Here is a 13,348-nt window from a genome sequence, read left to right as displayed (position 1 = left end):
CTTATTTTAAAGTATTAAATTGAAACTAAATATTCATGAAATCTCTTACAATGTTTGGAAAATCTAAAAGCTAATAGGCTATTGCTTTTAAAATAGACATGAAATTAACATGTTTCTAAAAGTGATTTTAACATATTTAATCAAATCTGTTTTACCAAATGTAAAAAATGTTAAAAAAATTTTGTGGTCAATTCCATCCGTGAAAGTAATCCCAAACGCACGCTAAGTGGGGTTAAATGCATGATTGATTGATTTGATTTAAGCCTAAGATTGAAATTAACAATTGAATGAGACTATCTAGCTTGAATTGGAAACCTTGGTAAGATTTTGTTTCAATCTTAACATGTTTTATCTTTCATTTACTTTTCTTATTTAGTCAATCTAAACTTCCCTTATTTTATTTATTTATTTTGTAAATTTACCTTAAAAGAATTCAGTTTAGCTTCTTATTATTCGACTTAATCCACTAATAAGTAATAAGTATATTGTTGCTCATGCAAGTATTTAGTTGTATATCAATTTTATAAATTTCATTTGATTAAGGGTCTCAACAACCATGCCCTCACCAAATACCGAATTCTTAACCAATTTCTTAAGAAAAAAAATTATTTATTTATTTTAGTTTTCTATAAACTTAGGCTTAATTAGATTTCAATAATATCCCAAAAAAGTAGAGAAAAAAAAAAAAGACAAAGTAATATTTTTTAGTACTAAATTTCAAATAAAAATCAAAATTACTAAGGCCCTATTTGGTAACCAATTTCAATTTTTGATTTTTTTTTAAAAAAATTAAACCTATTTTCTCTCATTTTCGTAGAATGGTTTGCAACTTTTTTAAGTACAATAGTTGGATTCTTAGCAAAAAAAAATTAAAAAAAAAAAAAAATTATTTAAAACAATTTTTTAGTCTTCAAAATTTGGCTTGGTTTCTAAAAAGATGACTAGATAGTAGATAACAAGTCAACAAATTTAAAGGTAGAAGAGATGTTTGTAGGCTTAATTTCCAAAAACTAAAAATAAAAAAACCAAATTGTTACCAAACAGGGCCTAAAAGTACTAAAAGTACTGTTTGATAATTATATACTACTTACCAATTATATAACTTAATTACAACTATTATTCTAACTTTGAGAAACTTTAATCTTTCATTTAATTACCATAATTAATCTTCCATATGCATTGTCATGTTATAAATTGGTCGAATTGAGCAATTGCGAGGGCATTGGTTGAGTTTCGTATATATTGGGTTAAAAAAGAAAATTAATATAAGATATAGCATTTTAATTATAGGAAGCTAAAAAGAATATGAATGCTTTATTAATAAAATTTCATAATAAAGTAAAAAACCACCATAAAAAAATATTTAAACAATACAATGCAATTTTGGAAAAATGTCATGGATGAGCCAATGTGCCATGAACTTGTAAGTCTTTTGTGTCAAATGGACTCCATCCCAACTAATATGTTCATTAGGATTTGGGCAAACTTGTACTCCAGGTAGACCACACATTTGCATGAGGTTAAAGTTGTAATCTCCTCCAATCCCACAACATGATTTTTGCAAAGAACCTTCATCAAATCCTAGAAGCATTAAAAATTTGAGAAATGTTTTAATCTTTTGTATGTTAAGAAGATGATATAAGAGTAAGGAGAAAAAAATTACCTAGAACAAAAGCATGACGAATAATCCATAAAAATGCATTGTAATAGTCACCATATACGATAATAGTATGTGGATTCTCTTTTTTTAGTACTTCAATAGTTTGCTTGATTTGATCATTATGATAGCTTGCCAAACTATTCAAATCCTTTAAACAATGGAGTTCATCGTAAGCAGATGTGTCATTGGTTTGGAATCCAGTGAGATAGACGGGGAAGCATCCAATTGGAAAGTTTCCAGGAACAATAACTCGAGTAGCACCATAGCTTATAACTTTCTACAAATATTACAAACAAAAGAAACGTAAGTAAATAAACTTCTCATTCATATGAGTAACCAAAAAAAATATGATCTATTCTAGACAAAAATTTACCTCAACAGCAGTCTTTATGGTTTGAACAACATTTGGCACCATGTCTTTTGCCTCTTGTATAGTTTTGCCTTGAAATAGTGCGTAGTTATAGTCATTGCCACCGATCTCACCCACCAAGAACAATGCACTCCTTAATTTCTCATTGCAATCTACACAACATATAAATATGAAATTGTCAATATCAAAATGTAAAATGTAGAAAATACTAAAAAACAATGAGTGTATGTATAAAACTAAAGTACAAGGGTAATTAATTACCTCTTTGATTGTGACAAACAGAGTTGAAATGAGAGAACATCCAATCAAGTTGATGATCGAGAGAAGAGTTAGTCACTGGAGATAAAATTTTCTTCATAGAAAGATAATCAGAAGGCAAAGCTGTAGAACCGGCCACTGCAAAGTTGACTCCATGATTCATCAAAGCATCTTTATTCAAATAAGGACTCACCAAAGGAAGTCAGCATTTAAAAGCTACAGATAGATTTGACCATTAGATATTGTTACTATTAGATGTGAATTATCTTGGAGTTATAGAATGAATTAGTGAATGAAAAATTAGAATGTATAAGGTTTAAAAATAATTGTTACCAAAGAAATCAAGCATCAGTAGACCGTTGGAGCATCGACCGGTGGGATTGTTGAAGAATGATTGACCATAAGGAAGATGAGAAAATGGAGTGTTAGGATTTTCGCGAATGAGATTTCCAGTGTCGGAGATTGAATCACCAAGTTGGTATATAGCGTCGAACATGCAAGCTTTCAGTGGATGAGCTTTGGATGAACCAAAACAAGAAGAAGAAGAAAGAAAAGAGGAGGGAAATTTTGGTTGAAACCGCCATCAGTGAAAGCTTTGTGTGTGAGAAGTTAGGGAAGTGGTGAAGGGTGAACAATTAGTGATTATTTATAGGTTCAGTTTTTCTTCCCAATGCTTTTGGGATTTTGATTTCAGATTTGTTTCCTAATCCTTCAAGGATGTGATGGAATTTCCAAATTTCCCTATATTTATTATTAAAAAGTTAAAAAGATAGTGTGTTTTTTTAAATAAAATAAATTTAAAGCTTATTCATAGATATTATTCTAAATTATAAAATACTAAAATGATTAATGCTTGAATTTATCTATATGAGTTTATAACTTTAGTTGTTAACAATATTTTTTAGAAGATTATCTTTTTATCATTTTTCGATCCGGTTTTATTTTAATAGATTATAAAATCTTTATTCCAATGTAATTAAATCTAATATTTTACTTTTGATCATTGATAAATTAATAGATCTACTCAATTTAGTCAAATTATATTTGTGTAGACATATTTGTTAAACAAAATAAACTAAACTTTTGTAGATATAAATACATTTGAATTTTCTTTTTATGTATTATCATTGAACATAGGAGATGGATAAAATAAAATACAAAACTCAATATCTTTTTAGATATATACCAAAAGAATAACAAATTTCAAAAGAAAAGCATTTACATTAAAGGAAAATTAAATATGAAACTAAAATTATCTTTTTAAGATAAGATAATGACGAAGCTAATGTTTATATTATTTCAAAGTTAATAAATTAGTTGTAATAAAATTATTGTTTTTCCAAACCCTAAAAAGAATTTGAAAATTCAAAACTTTAATTTTTGAAAACGGACTTAGAAGAAATTGGACTTATAAATAACTTTGTGGCCATTATTTTCTTATAATTTTTATCTATTCTTTTAAAAATTTGTGACATATCTATTATTTTTTTTAAATAAAATTTTGTAATAATTATATGTTAGTTATGATATATACATATATATATATATATATTTGATTTAGATTATTTGATTATCATATTAGTTTTAAATTTTTCCATGAGAAACCCTAATGTCTTATTTTCATTTGCAGATTTGGAATGGTATTTTTCTATTTTCAAACAAAAATATTACTTTTTTATAAAGATTAAAAACCCTAAAATATTACCATTTTCCTTAAGCATATGAGCTACATATAAATCGCTGTGTATTTACAATAAATTTGAAAAAAAAAAAAAGAAATTGCATTAAATAACTCAATTTGTAGAGGGGCATACATTTATTGCTTAACGTTGAGAATGATGCCGAATTAAAATATTAAAAAAAAATTAAGAACGGGAAGATTGAAAATGGGTGGGTTTAATATAGACATGAAACGAATGAGAAATTATATTTAATTAGTATATATATAGATAGATAGATACATCTTTATAATTTAAAAGCAATTGAATAAAAATATTTAAGCGACAAAAAGTATAATGACTAAATAAAAAATAAGTTGTTTTTTAACGTTTATTACTCAAATTATCTAATATATTCCTATAACCCTCAACTACAATAAAAAAATTTAAAAAAATTCAAATTTAAAATTAAAAAAAAAAACGAAACCAAACCAAACTATCATTTTAACTTTTATTCAAACGACTTGATGCACATTTTTCCTATTCGTACATAAAAAAATAAACCTTTTTATTGTGTTTTTGTTTTGAAACAATATCATCAATGTCATTTCAAAAAATATTTTTTTTTTTGATATTTTCCAAAAAAAGAATTTATGTATTAGGTATATAACACTAATTACACTTTCATTTGAAGAAATAACAAACCAAGAAATTCTCTTGAAATATAGCAAATTTCGTGATCCACACGTGGATTGGTTTTTCGTTAATCCTAAAATACCTTCACCAGCCTTTTTAATTCCAATGTAATTAATTCTACATCTTTCTTAATTACACTATGATTAATTTATCAAATTTATAATGGAGACGGTTTCCTTCGAGATTTCCACCGAAAACTAAGTGCCTCTTTCCATGCGGAAAATTTGACATAAATTTAGTGATTTAATTTGAAAATAAATGAAATTTGTATCTCAACAACCTTCTATCTTCAACAAATGTTTTAAATTTTTCTAAATCATTTATGACTTCTTATATTTATATTATACTTTCTCTTAATCCTAACTAAATCATCTGTTTTTAAAATAATTTTTATGATTATCTTATTTTGAATTTTCAAATATCATATTATATTAGATTTCCTAATTGACTTTTTATATTTATATTAGATTTTTTGTTAATCATAACTAAATCATACATTTTTAGATTGTTTTTATGTAATATTATCTTTATTATAATTTTTTTAAGCGTGAAATATTAGAAATCATCTTATTTTTATTAATTAGTCTTATTTATTGAACCATATTGTTTTTTGTTTTAAAGATTCTGTTGGGGAGAATAGCAAAACAGAAACTTCATCAAATTTATAGTAAATGCACTCTCATTCACTTGTTCCCACTTTTCTTTAACCCTAAAATGCCCTCACTTTTCTTTAACCCAAAAATGCCCTTTGTTGAATGAGAAATTTCGACGAATCACGAGTCGCCACATCATCATTGAAAACCCAAGCCTATTGGAAAAATTATAAGTTTGATTGAGCCTAGTAATTAAAGTCGCTCGGGCCTAACCCAATTCAAACCCATGGTGAAATTTGGGCTAAATTAAAGATTAAGCTCAAGCTCAGTATTTCGGCCCACCAACAAATGGGCCCAAGCCCAACTTTAGCCCAAACCCAATTTTGGACCAGTAAAGTAATTAGGCTCAAGCCCATGTAAGGGCCATGAGAAATCTCTATAAATAGAGGCATTATCTCTCCATTTGGGAGGGGGTGAGAAGAATTATAGGCAAAAGCTCTCTGAAGATCTGAATCTCTAGGAATCTGAAGAACATAACTCCTCCAAAGCTTTGAAGATCAGAAGTCACTAAAGCTCTGAAAACATATCAAAGCTCTAAAGATAAGAAGTCACTAAAGCTTTGAAGATCAGAAGAGATACTAAAGCTCTGAAGACCAGAAGATATATTAAAGCTCTGAAGATTTAAGCTCCCAAAATTCAAGACTCGGGCTCTCAAGTGCTGAAGACCGAAGCTTCTCAAGCTTCGAAGACTGAAGTTCTCAAATTTTGAAGAACTGAAGATCTGAACTATTTGAAACTTTGAATATTAGAAGATTTCAACAAAACACCGTATCTTCACAACCTACAAGCTGAAGATTCAATCTCCTCAAACCCAAAAGTCAAGCCCAAGCCCACCTGTGAACTCTATAAATAGGGAAGCTATCCTCATTTGGAGGGATCGGGAATTCTAAATTCCAAAGAGCCTAGAGAGAATTCTCCCAACAACTCGGAGGACTCCTAAAGCTTACCACACCTGAAGACTGAAGTCCTTCGGAGATAAAAGCATTCTTCCAAGACTTCAACTCCAAGATCATCACGCGTTTCGCTTCTTCAAATCAAGTGTACGCATTCAACTGAAAGAGAATCAGAGGATCAAGTACTAGAGATCGAACCACATCGCATCAAATCAACATCAACATCAACACCAACTCAAGTTCAACTCTACGAAAAAAGTTTCTTCGGAAGATCATCAAGCCCAAAGGCCGATCATCCAAGAAGATCAATAAGTCCAAAGGTCGATCATCAAAAAGGACCAATAAGCCTAAAGGCCGATCATCCAAGAAGATCAATAAACTCAAAGGCCAATCATCCAATCAACAAGCCCAAAGGTCGATCATTGAAGAAGTTCAACAAGCCTAGAGGCCAATCATCCAAGAAATCCTCAAGCCCAAAGGCCGATCATCCAAGAAGATCATCAAGCCCAAAGGTCGATCAATCAATAAGCCCAAAGGCCGATCGTCCAAGAAGATCATCAAGCCCAAAGGTCGATCATCCAAGAAGATCAACAAGCCCAAAGGTTGATCATCAAGTCCAAAGGCCGATCATTCAAGAAGATCAACCAGCTTAAAGACTATAATTTATTTTGAGAGCATCAAAATATTATGTATTAGAAATTGTATTCACTTTCCACAAACTTAATACAAATACAAAGTTGAAGTTCCACGAAATAAATTTCTCTTGAAATCTCGTATGAACACCCTCATCTAATTTTCAGTTTCACTGTATATATTTACAATGCGAGTTATTTTTTTTTTAAAAAAAAGAAATCTTTATTCTAATGAAATTAAATCTAACCATTTACTTTTGATCATTGATAAATTAATAGATATACTTGATTTAGTCAAATTATATATCACATAATTACCCAATTAATTAATAAATGATATAATTATATTATATTCTTAATCTATAGTTTGATATCATATATCCACTATAGTAATTTCTCCTTTATTTGATATAAATCATATTTATATCTTATTTCCTCCAAAATAATGTATCTCATACATTTAGTCAATTATATCATATATAATTAACCAGTTCAATAATATCATATACAATCGAACTCCCTCTTGTCAATATGAACATTTCAAACCGAACCAAAAATTGATTTTCGACTTTATCCAAGCTACCTAGGGGACCTTATGGACTTGTGGCTCAAAGCTCCAATAGTACGTGAATAACTGATTAAACTCTTTAGCCACGGGATCCACCATTCGTTAACTGCCAGACATTCCACTAAAGACCAACAGCTGAACTTTTTTTACCACAGATATATTTCTATATCCATCCGATACAACCAATCATGAGTACGATGACCCTTCACAAATGCTCGTAAGTACAGCTGGACCAATTTACCATTTTGCCTCTGTAGTTACATCTCACTCCTTAAGTACCATTGATTCCTCTAATGAACAATACAACATAGTCCAACTATGTGTGAACACCTCTCGGGCCAAGAGAATGTGTGTGGCACCACATCGTTCAAGTCCTGGAATCAACCCTTAAGGGAGCTATCTATCTACTTGCCCCTTTTTCAGGGAAGGAGTTAATTCCATCTTGTGCAGCTGAGTTCCCAGTTCCTAAATCAGAAGAATCCCTAAAATAGTAGGTTTGAGTCGGCGACCTGGCCACTCGCACCCATACAAATCAAAGGACCGCCCTCAATGACAGGAGTTTCCAACTCACTCAGGATTGAGGTTATGTTACCTATGTCGTCCTAGTGAAGTGAAGTCTTTTTCATGAACGGTGTTATATAACGAGACGTTAACACTTCGTGGTTAGGTCTTATACAAACTCTTTATATAGGATGCCCCCGCTCGCATGTCCCTTACACAAATGATTAGGATCGAACCATCTGTGACAAGTTACAAACTTGTGACCATTCCACAAAGCGGGCCGCATCCGCAGTGTTACCAAGATAAGGCTTCCCTCCTATATCCATATACTATAGACCATTTTAATTATCACTCAAGACATGATCCACTTGTATGTCACCACATACATGCTTAAGTTACATACAGATAAATAGGGATTTTATGTTTATTGGTTTGTGGTAAAGCAAATAAAACAAACAAGTGAGCAAAATCATGGTGTGAAGTAAAATATCATATATTATACATCACAAGCGTTCATACAAACTGTTTACAAACTATAGAACATGAGACTTTAGGGCATCAACCCCAACAAACCCAACTTACATGTTGGTCTACTAGGAAGGTGTCAGACCCTCTCCCAAATTACCCTCTCAAAACTAGAAGGGGATATGACCGCGGTAGTTACTAGCCCTACTGTAACCGCCTTAGCCCTCTAATCTAAATGCCAACCTATTAAACATTAATAATGTATGAATAAGATATGCCTCCTTAAGGTTCTACAAAATATTATATAACACATGCATGCAACCATGATATAACATCTAAGAGATGAAACGTTCACAGATGGCCCAAACAACTCCAATAGAGCCCTAGTCCCTCTCAAAACATGTGTACATAGACAGATCAATACCTAAATCTTCTTAATAAGCCGAGTCTTTTAGTGGCAAGCAGAAGCAGGATCAACCTTGAGGAATCTGACCTGTACCTGAGAAGGGAAAACACAGAAATTCCGTAAGCTAAAAGCCCAGCGAGTGACTATAGAATCGTAAAGCAACAAGCATAACATCACTATAAACATGTAAATATACCAATGATTAAACTTAAGCAATTGTCTCGAAATGTAGCTTTAAACCATTCTCAGACATCATTAAACATTATTATTCCCTAGTTGAGAACGAGCCTAAATGCTCTAGCTCCCAAACTTTTATTATCAGGCCAAAAGACCCATACACTTCGGATCTCTCATTCATCATTTCTTCGTGCACATGGCAATAAAAAACTAAGTACCATCATATCTTAGATACTTCTGCTCAGATAGCCTTCTCATTTTGTCCTCATATCAATGCTACTAAGATATCTTCTCAATGTCCTTTGGGTATCAAATTGGCTAGATACTTCTCAAATGTCCTTCGGTATCAAATTGGTCAGGTACCTTCTCAAATTTCCTTTGGTACCAAATTGGTTAGATAATTTCTTAAATTAAGTTCCTCTGCCTAGTATTTACACAAGAACTGTTCTATTGCCATTTATTTACATAGGAACTCATTCTCTCATAGTCTTCCTTTAGGAAGCATATATCAAAATCAGAAACATAGCTTTTGTAATGGTTGCACGACATACCTTAGCCTGTGTTACACACATATAAGCCGGGAAACATGCGTTAAGTTATTCTCTAACCATTTGTTGCTTGAGGAAGTATAAATTCATCATTAATGTCATTGTGCTTTACTTGATCATATATGCATGAGTATTGGAAACCTTAAGTTTATTTAGTCACTCACAGTTCGTCAGGCTCTTAATGGTTTATACGCTTTCTCCAGCTCTTCTTGGCCTGATAAGATATAATTCCCGTTAAACTACTTAGAATTCTTAGTAAAATACCTCAATTAATTCATTTATTAAAGGAACATTCATCAACACAGACAACTTTACTAGCGAGATCCCCCCGAGCAAGGTCAGCGAGATCCTCTAGAGCGATACCAGCGAGATCCTCTAGAGCGAGATCAAACTTTTCTTGGAAAATTTTCATCCTAGCGATACTCACCTTACCAGCAATACTCAGCCCAATTCCTAGCGAGATTTTCTTCTAGAGCGAGATTGGCGAGATCTTCATCCCTATATCTCGTTATAACTCCCACGGTGAACTGGTTGTTTGTTCATCCCAAGTAGTTGTCTGCTTATGTACCAATTCTCTATTATAAATTTTAAAATTCATAACTCAAAATCCAGAGCTCTTTTCAAGAGACTTCCTTCTACAAATTTGCTAGAATTGAGTAACTTCCTTACCTTAAAATTTTAGCTAAAAATTCCTTGTAGTTTGGCCTGGAGCTTCCAATCTTCACCTCAGGCCCTGATTAATCCGAGGTTCTGCCTCTTCTACAAATTCTCCACTTTTGTTCTTCTCCTCTTGCAATCTTTCACTGACAAGGTAACATTAAAAACTAGATTCTCCCAGTTTTCAAATGGCACTGAATTCACTAAATTTGCTCTTGTCAATTGCCGAAACCATGCTTTTGAAGTTTCACTTCCTGTTTAATCTTTCTGCCGCATCCTGAGTTCAAAGAGTAGATTGCCACGTCACCTCACTCCTAGTGCCTCCAGCCAGACTAATGATTGAGTTTTTTTCATTTAATATATTTTCCTTCCCTTCTTTCATAATCCCTATAAACAAACATGAATTTCTACTTAATAAATATGTATTATAACATTCCTTTGGCTAAACATGCTTATCTAGGGAACCAGGGTTTACAGAAGGTCTACTTCAAACTTCAAAATGGGGAACCATCATACTTTTAAAGAACTTGTCTTCTAGGTCAAATCTTTTTCCTTAATTACAATTCTTCTATTTGTTCTTGATTTCGTTAATTTCCTGCATAACTATATGCTACTCTAATATGTTTTTCAATTTTCATAGAGAAATTATCAAAAATAGTCTCTCATCAAGTTTTCACTTTTCAAAACTGATATGCTTTTTGACAACTCAAAACTAATTTTTCTCGGTACATCTTGTTCGAGATCGACTACCAAAATTTATTTAAAAATATACATTTTTCTATCTTATCGATTGTTTTTGCTTCTGCCAAGTTTCTAACAAATTTTTTCAAATATTATATTATCACCAAAATTTATATAAAATCTTACCTAATTTTTCAAATCTTTCACCCAAAATCAAATTTTGCAAAAAAGAAAAAAAGAAATATAAAGAATCCCAGTTATCTCGAGCCAGATTAAAGCTTCTATATATTTGGATTTTCTTGATGAAATATCAAGTAGATTAATATCGAGACTATGTTTTCTCAAATCTTACCCAATTTTTCACAAAATTTGATCTTTTCTAAAATTTAAAAATCACAGTGAACCTGATATCCACTTGGAAAATCATAATTAGTAAATTCACTTGAAAATTTAGAAATTTGAAAATTCATATAATTGTGGAAAGCATAAATTAGGCTAAAGATTTCAAAAATTATGTAAAAATTTAATATATGATTTGATAAAGATAGTCAAATTGTTGGAAAAATTAGGTAAGATTTGGCATAATTTTTAGAAAGATTATTTAATATTTAAAAAAATGGGTAGAATCTCGGTATTAATATTGGCCGATATTTCACCAAGAAAACAAAATATAATCGCTAATGTATAAAAAGTTGATTTAAGTAAATCTTAGTGGTCTATCTCGGGATACATGTATCTAGAAAAACTATTGTAATGAATTTTCAAAAAAGATACTAATTTTGAAAACTGAAAAACTTAGGAAACTATTTTTGACAATTTTCCCTCTCCTATATACATATTATCATTAATATTTCACAATTCCTAATTAAAGAAATTTTGAACATCCTCTCTCACAGCTTTACCTTTTCAATTCTTTCAAAAACCCAAACTTAAACTATCCTTATAAATAACTTTTCTTTTGTAATTTTAAATTTTAAGTAATCGCTTAGAATGATATATTTTATTTGTTACCGATTAACTTTTAAATATTAAGGAAAAAAGATTTATTTTTTCAAATTATCAATATGGTATACTTTTTTTTTTTTTTTAATTTGATGCATTCCACTCGTGAAAATTAGAAAATAGATTTGATTAAGTGAGAAATAGATAGATATATAAAATAATCTTATTTTAAAGTATTAAATTGAAACTAAATATTCATGAAATCTCTTACAATGTTTGGAAAATCTAAAAGCTAATAGGCTATTGCTTTTAAAATAGACATGAAATTAACATGTTTCTAAAAGTGATTTTAACATATTTAATCAAATCTGTTTTACCAAATGTAAAAAATGTTAAAAAAATTTTGTGGTCAATTCCATCCGTGAAAGTAATCCCAAACGCACGCTAAGTGGGGTTAAATGCATGATTGATTGATTTGATTTAAGCCTAAGATTGAAATTAACAATTGAATGAGACTATCTAGCTTGAATTGGAAACCTTGGTAAGATTTTGTTTCAATCTTAACATGTTTTATCTTTCATTTACTTTTCTTATTTAGTCAATCTAAACTTCCCTTATTTTATTTATTTATTTTGTAAATTTACCTTAAAAGAATTCAGTTTAGCTTCTTATTATTCGACTTAATCCACTAATAAGTAATAAGTATATTGTTGCTCATGCAAGTATTTAGTTGTATATCAATTTTATAAATTTCATTTGATTAAGGGTCTCAACAACCATGCCCTCACCAAATACCGAATTCTTAACCAATTTCTTAAGAAAAAAAATTATTTATTTATTTTAGTTTTCTATAAACTTAGGCTTAATTAGATTTCAATAATATCCCAAAAAAGTAGAGAAAAAAAAAAGACAAAGTAATATTTTTTAGTACTAAATTTCAAATAAAAATCAAAATTACTAAGGCCCTATTTGGTAACCAATTTCAATTTTTGATTTTTTTTTAAAAAAATTAAACCTATTTTCTCTCATTTTCGTAGAATGGTTTGCAACTTTTTTAAGTACAATAGTTGGATTCTTAGCAAAAAAAAATTAAAAAAAAAAAAAAATTATTTAAAACAATTTTTTAGTCTTCAAAATTTGGCTTGGTTTCTAAAAAGATGACTAGATAGTAGATAACAAGTCAACAAATTTAAAGGTAGAAGAGATGTTTGTAGGCTTAATTTCCAAAAACTAAAAATAAAAAAACCAAATTGTTACCAAACAGGGCCTAAAAGTACTAAAAGTACTGTTTGATAATTATATACTACTTACCAATTATATAACTTAATTACAACTATTATTCTAACTTTGAGAAACTTTAATCTTTCATTTAATTACCATAATTAATCTTCCATATGCATTGTCATGTTATAAATTGGTCGAATTGAGCAATTGCGAGGACATTGGTTGAGTTTCGTATATATTGGGTTAAAAAAGAAAATTAATATAAGATATAGCATTTTAATTATAGGAAGCTAAAAAGAATATGAATGCTTTATTAATAAAATTTCATAATAAAGTAAAAAACCACCATAAAAAAATAT

General features: G+C 30.0%; 1 pseudogene; it reads right to left on the bottom strand.

Annotated features, from left to right (window-relative positions):
• Window positions 1-1,363: 1,363 nt before the first annotated feature.
• Window positions 1,364-2,872, bottom strand: LOC150030515 (GDSL esterase/lipase At5g03980-like; annotated as a pseudogene).
• Between the last annotated feature and the right edge of the window lie 10,476 nt (window positions 2,873-13,348).

This window comes from Benincasa hispida, unplaced genomic scaffold (assembly GCF_027475165.1).
Source record: "Benincasa hispida cultivar pf3 unplaced genomic scaffold, pf3_genome.v1.1 HicScf1848, whole genome shotgun sequence".
NCBI lineage: Eukaryota > Viridiplantae > Streptophyta > Magnoliopsida > Cucurbitales > Cucurbitaceae > Benincasa > Benincasa hispida.
Note: the sequence above shows the minus strand (reverse complement) of the source record. Positions and strands in the feature narration are given on the sequence as shown.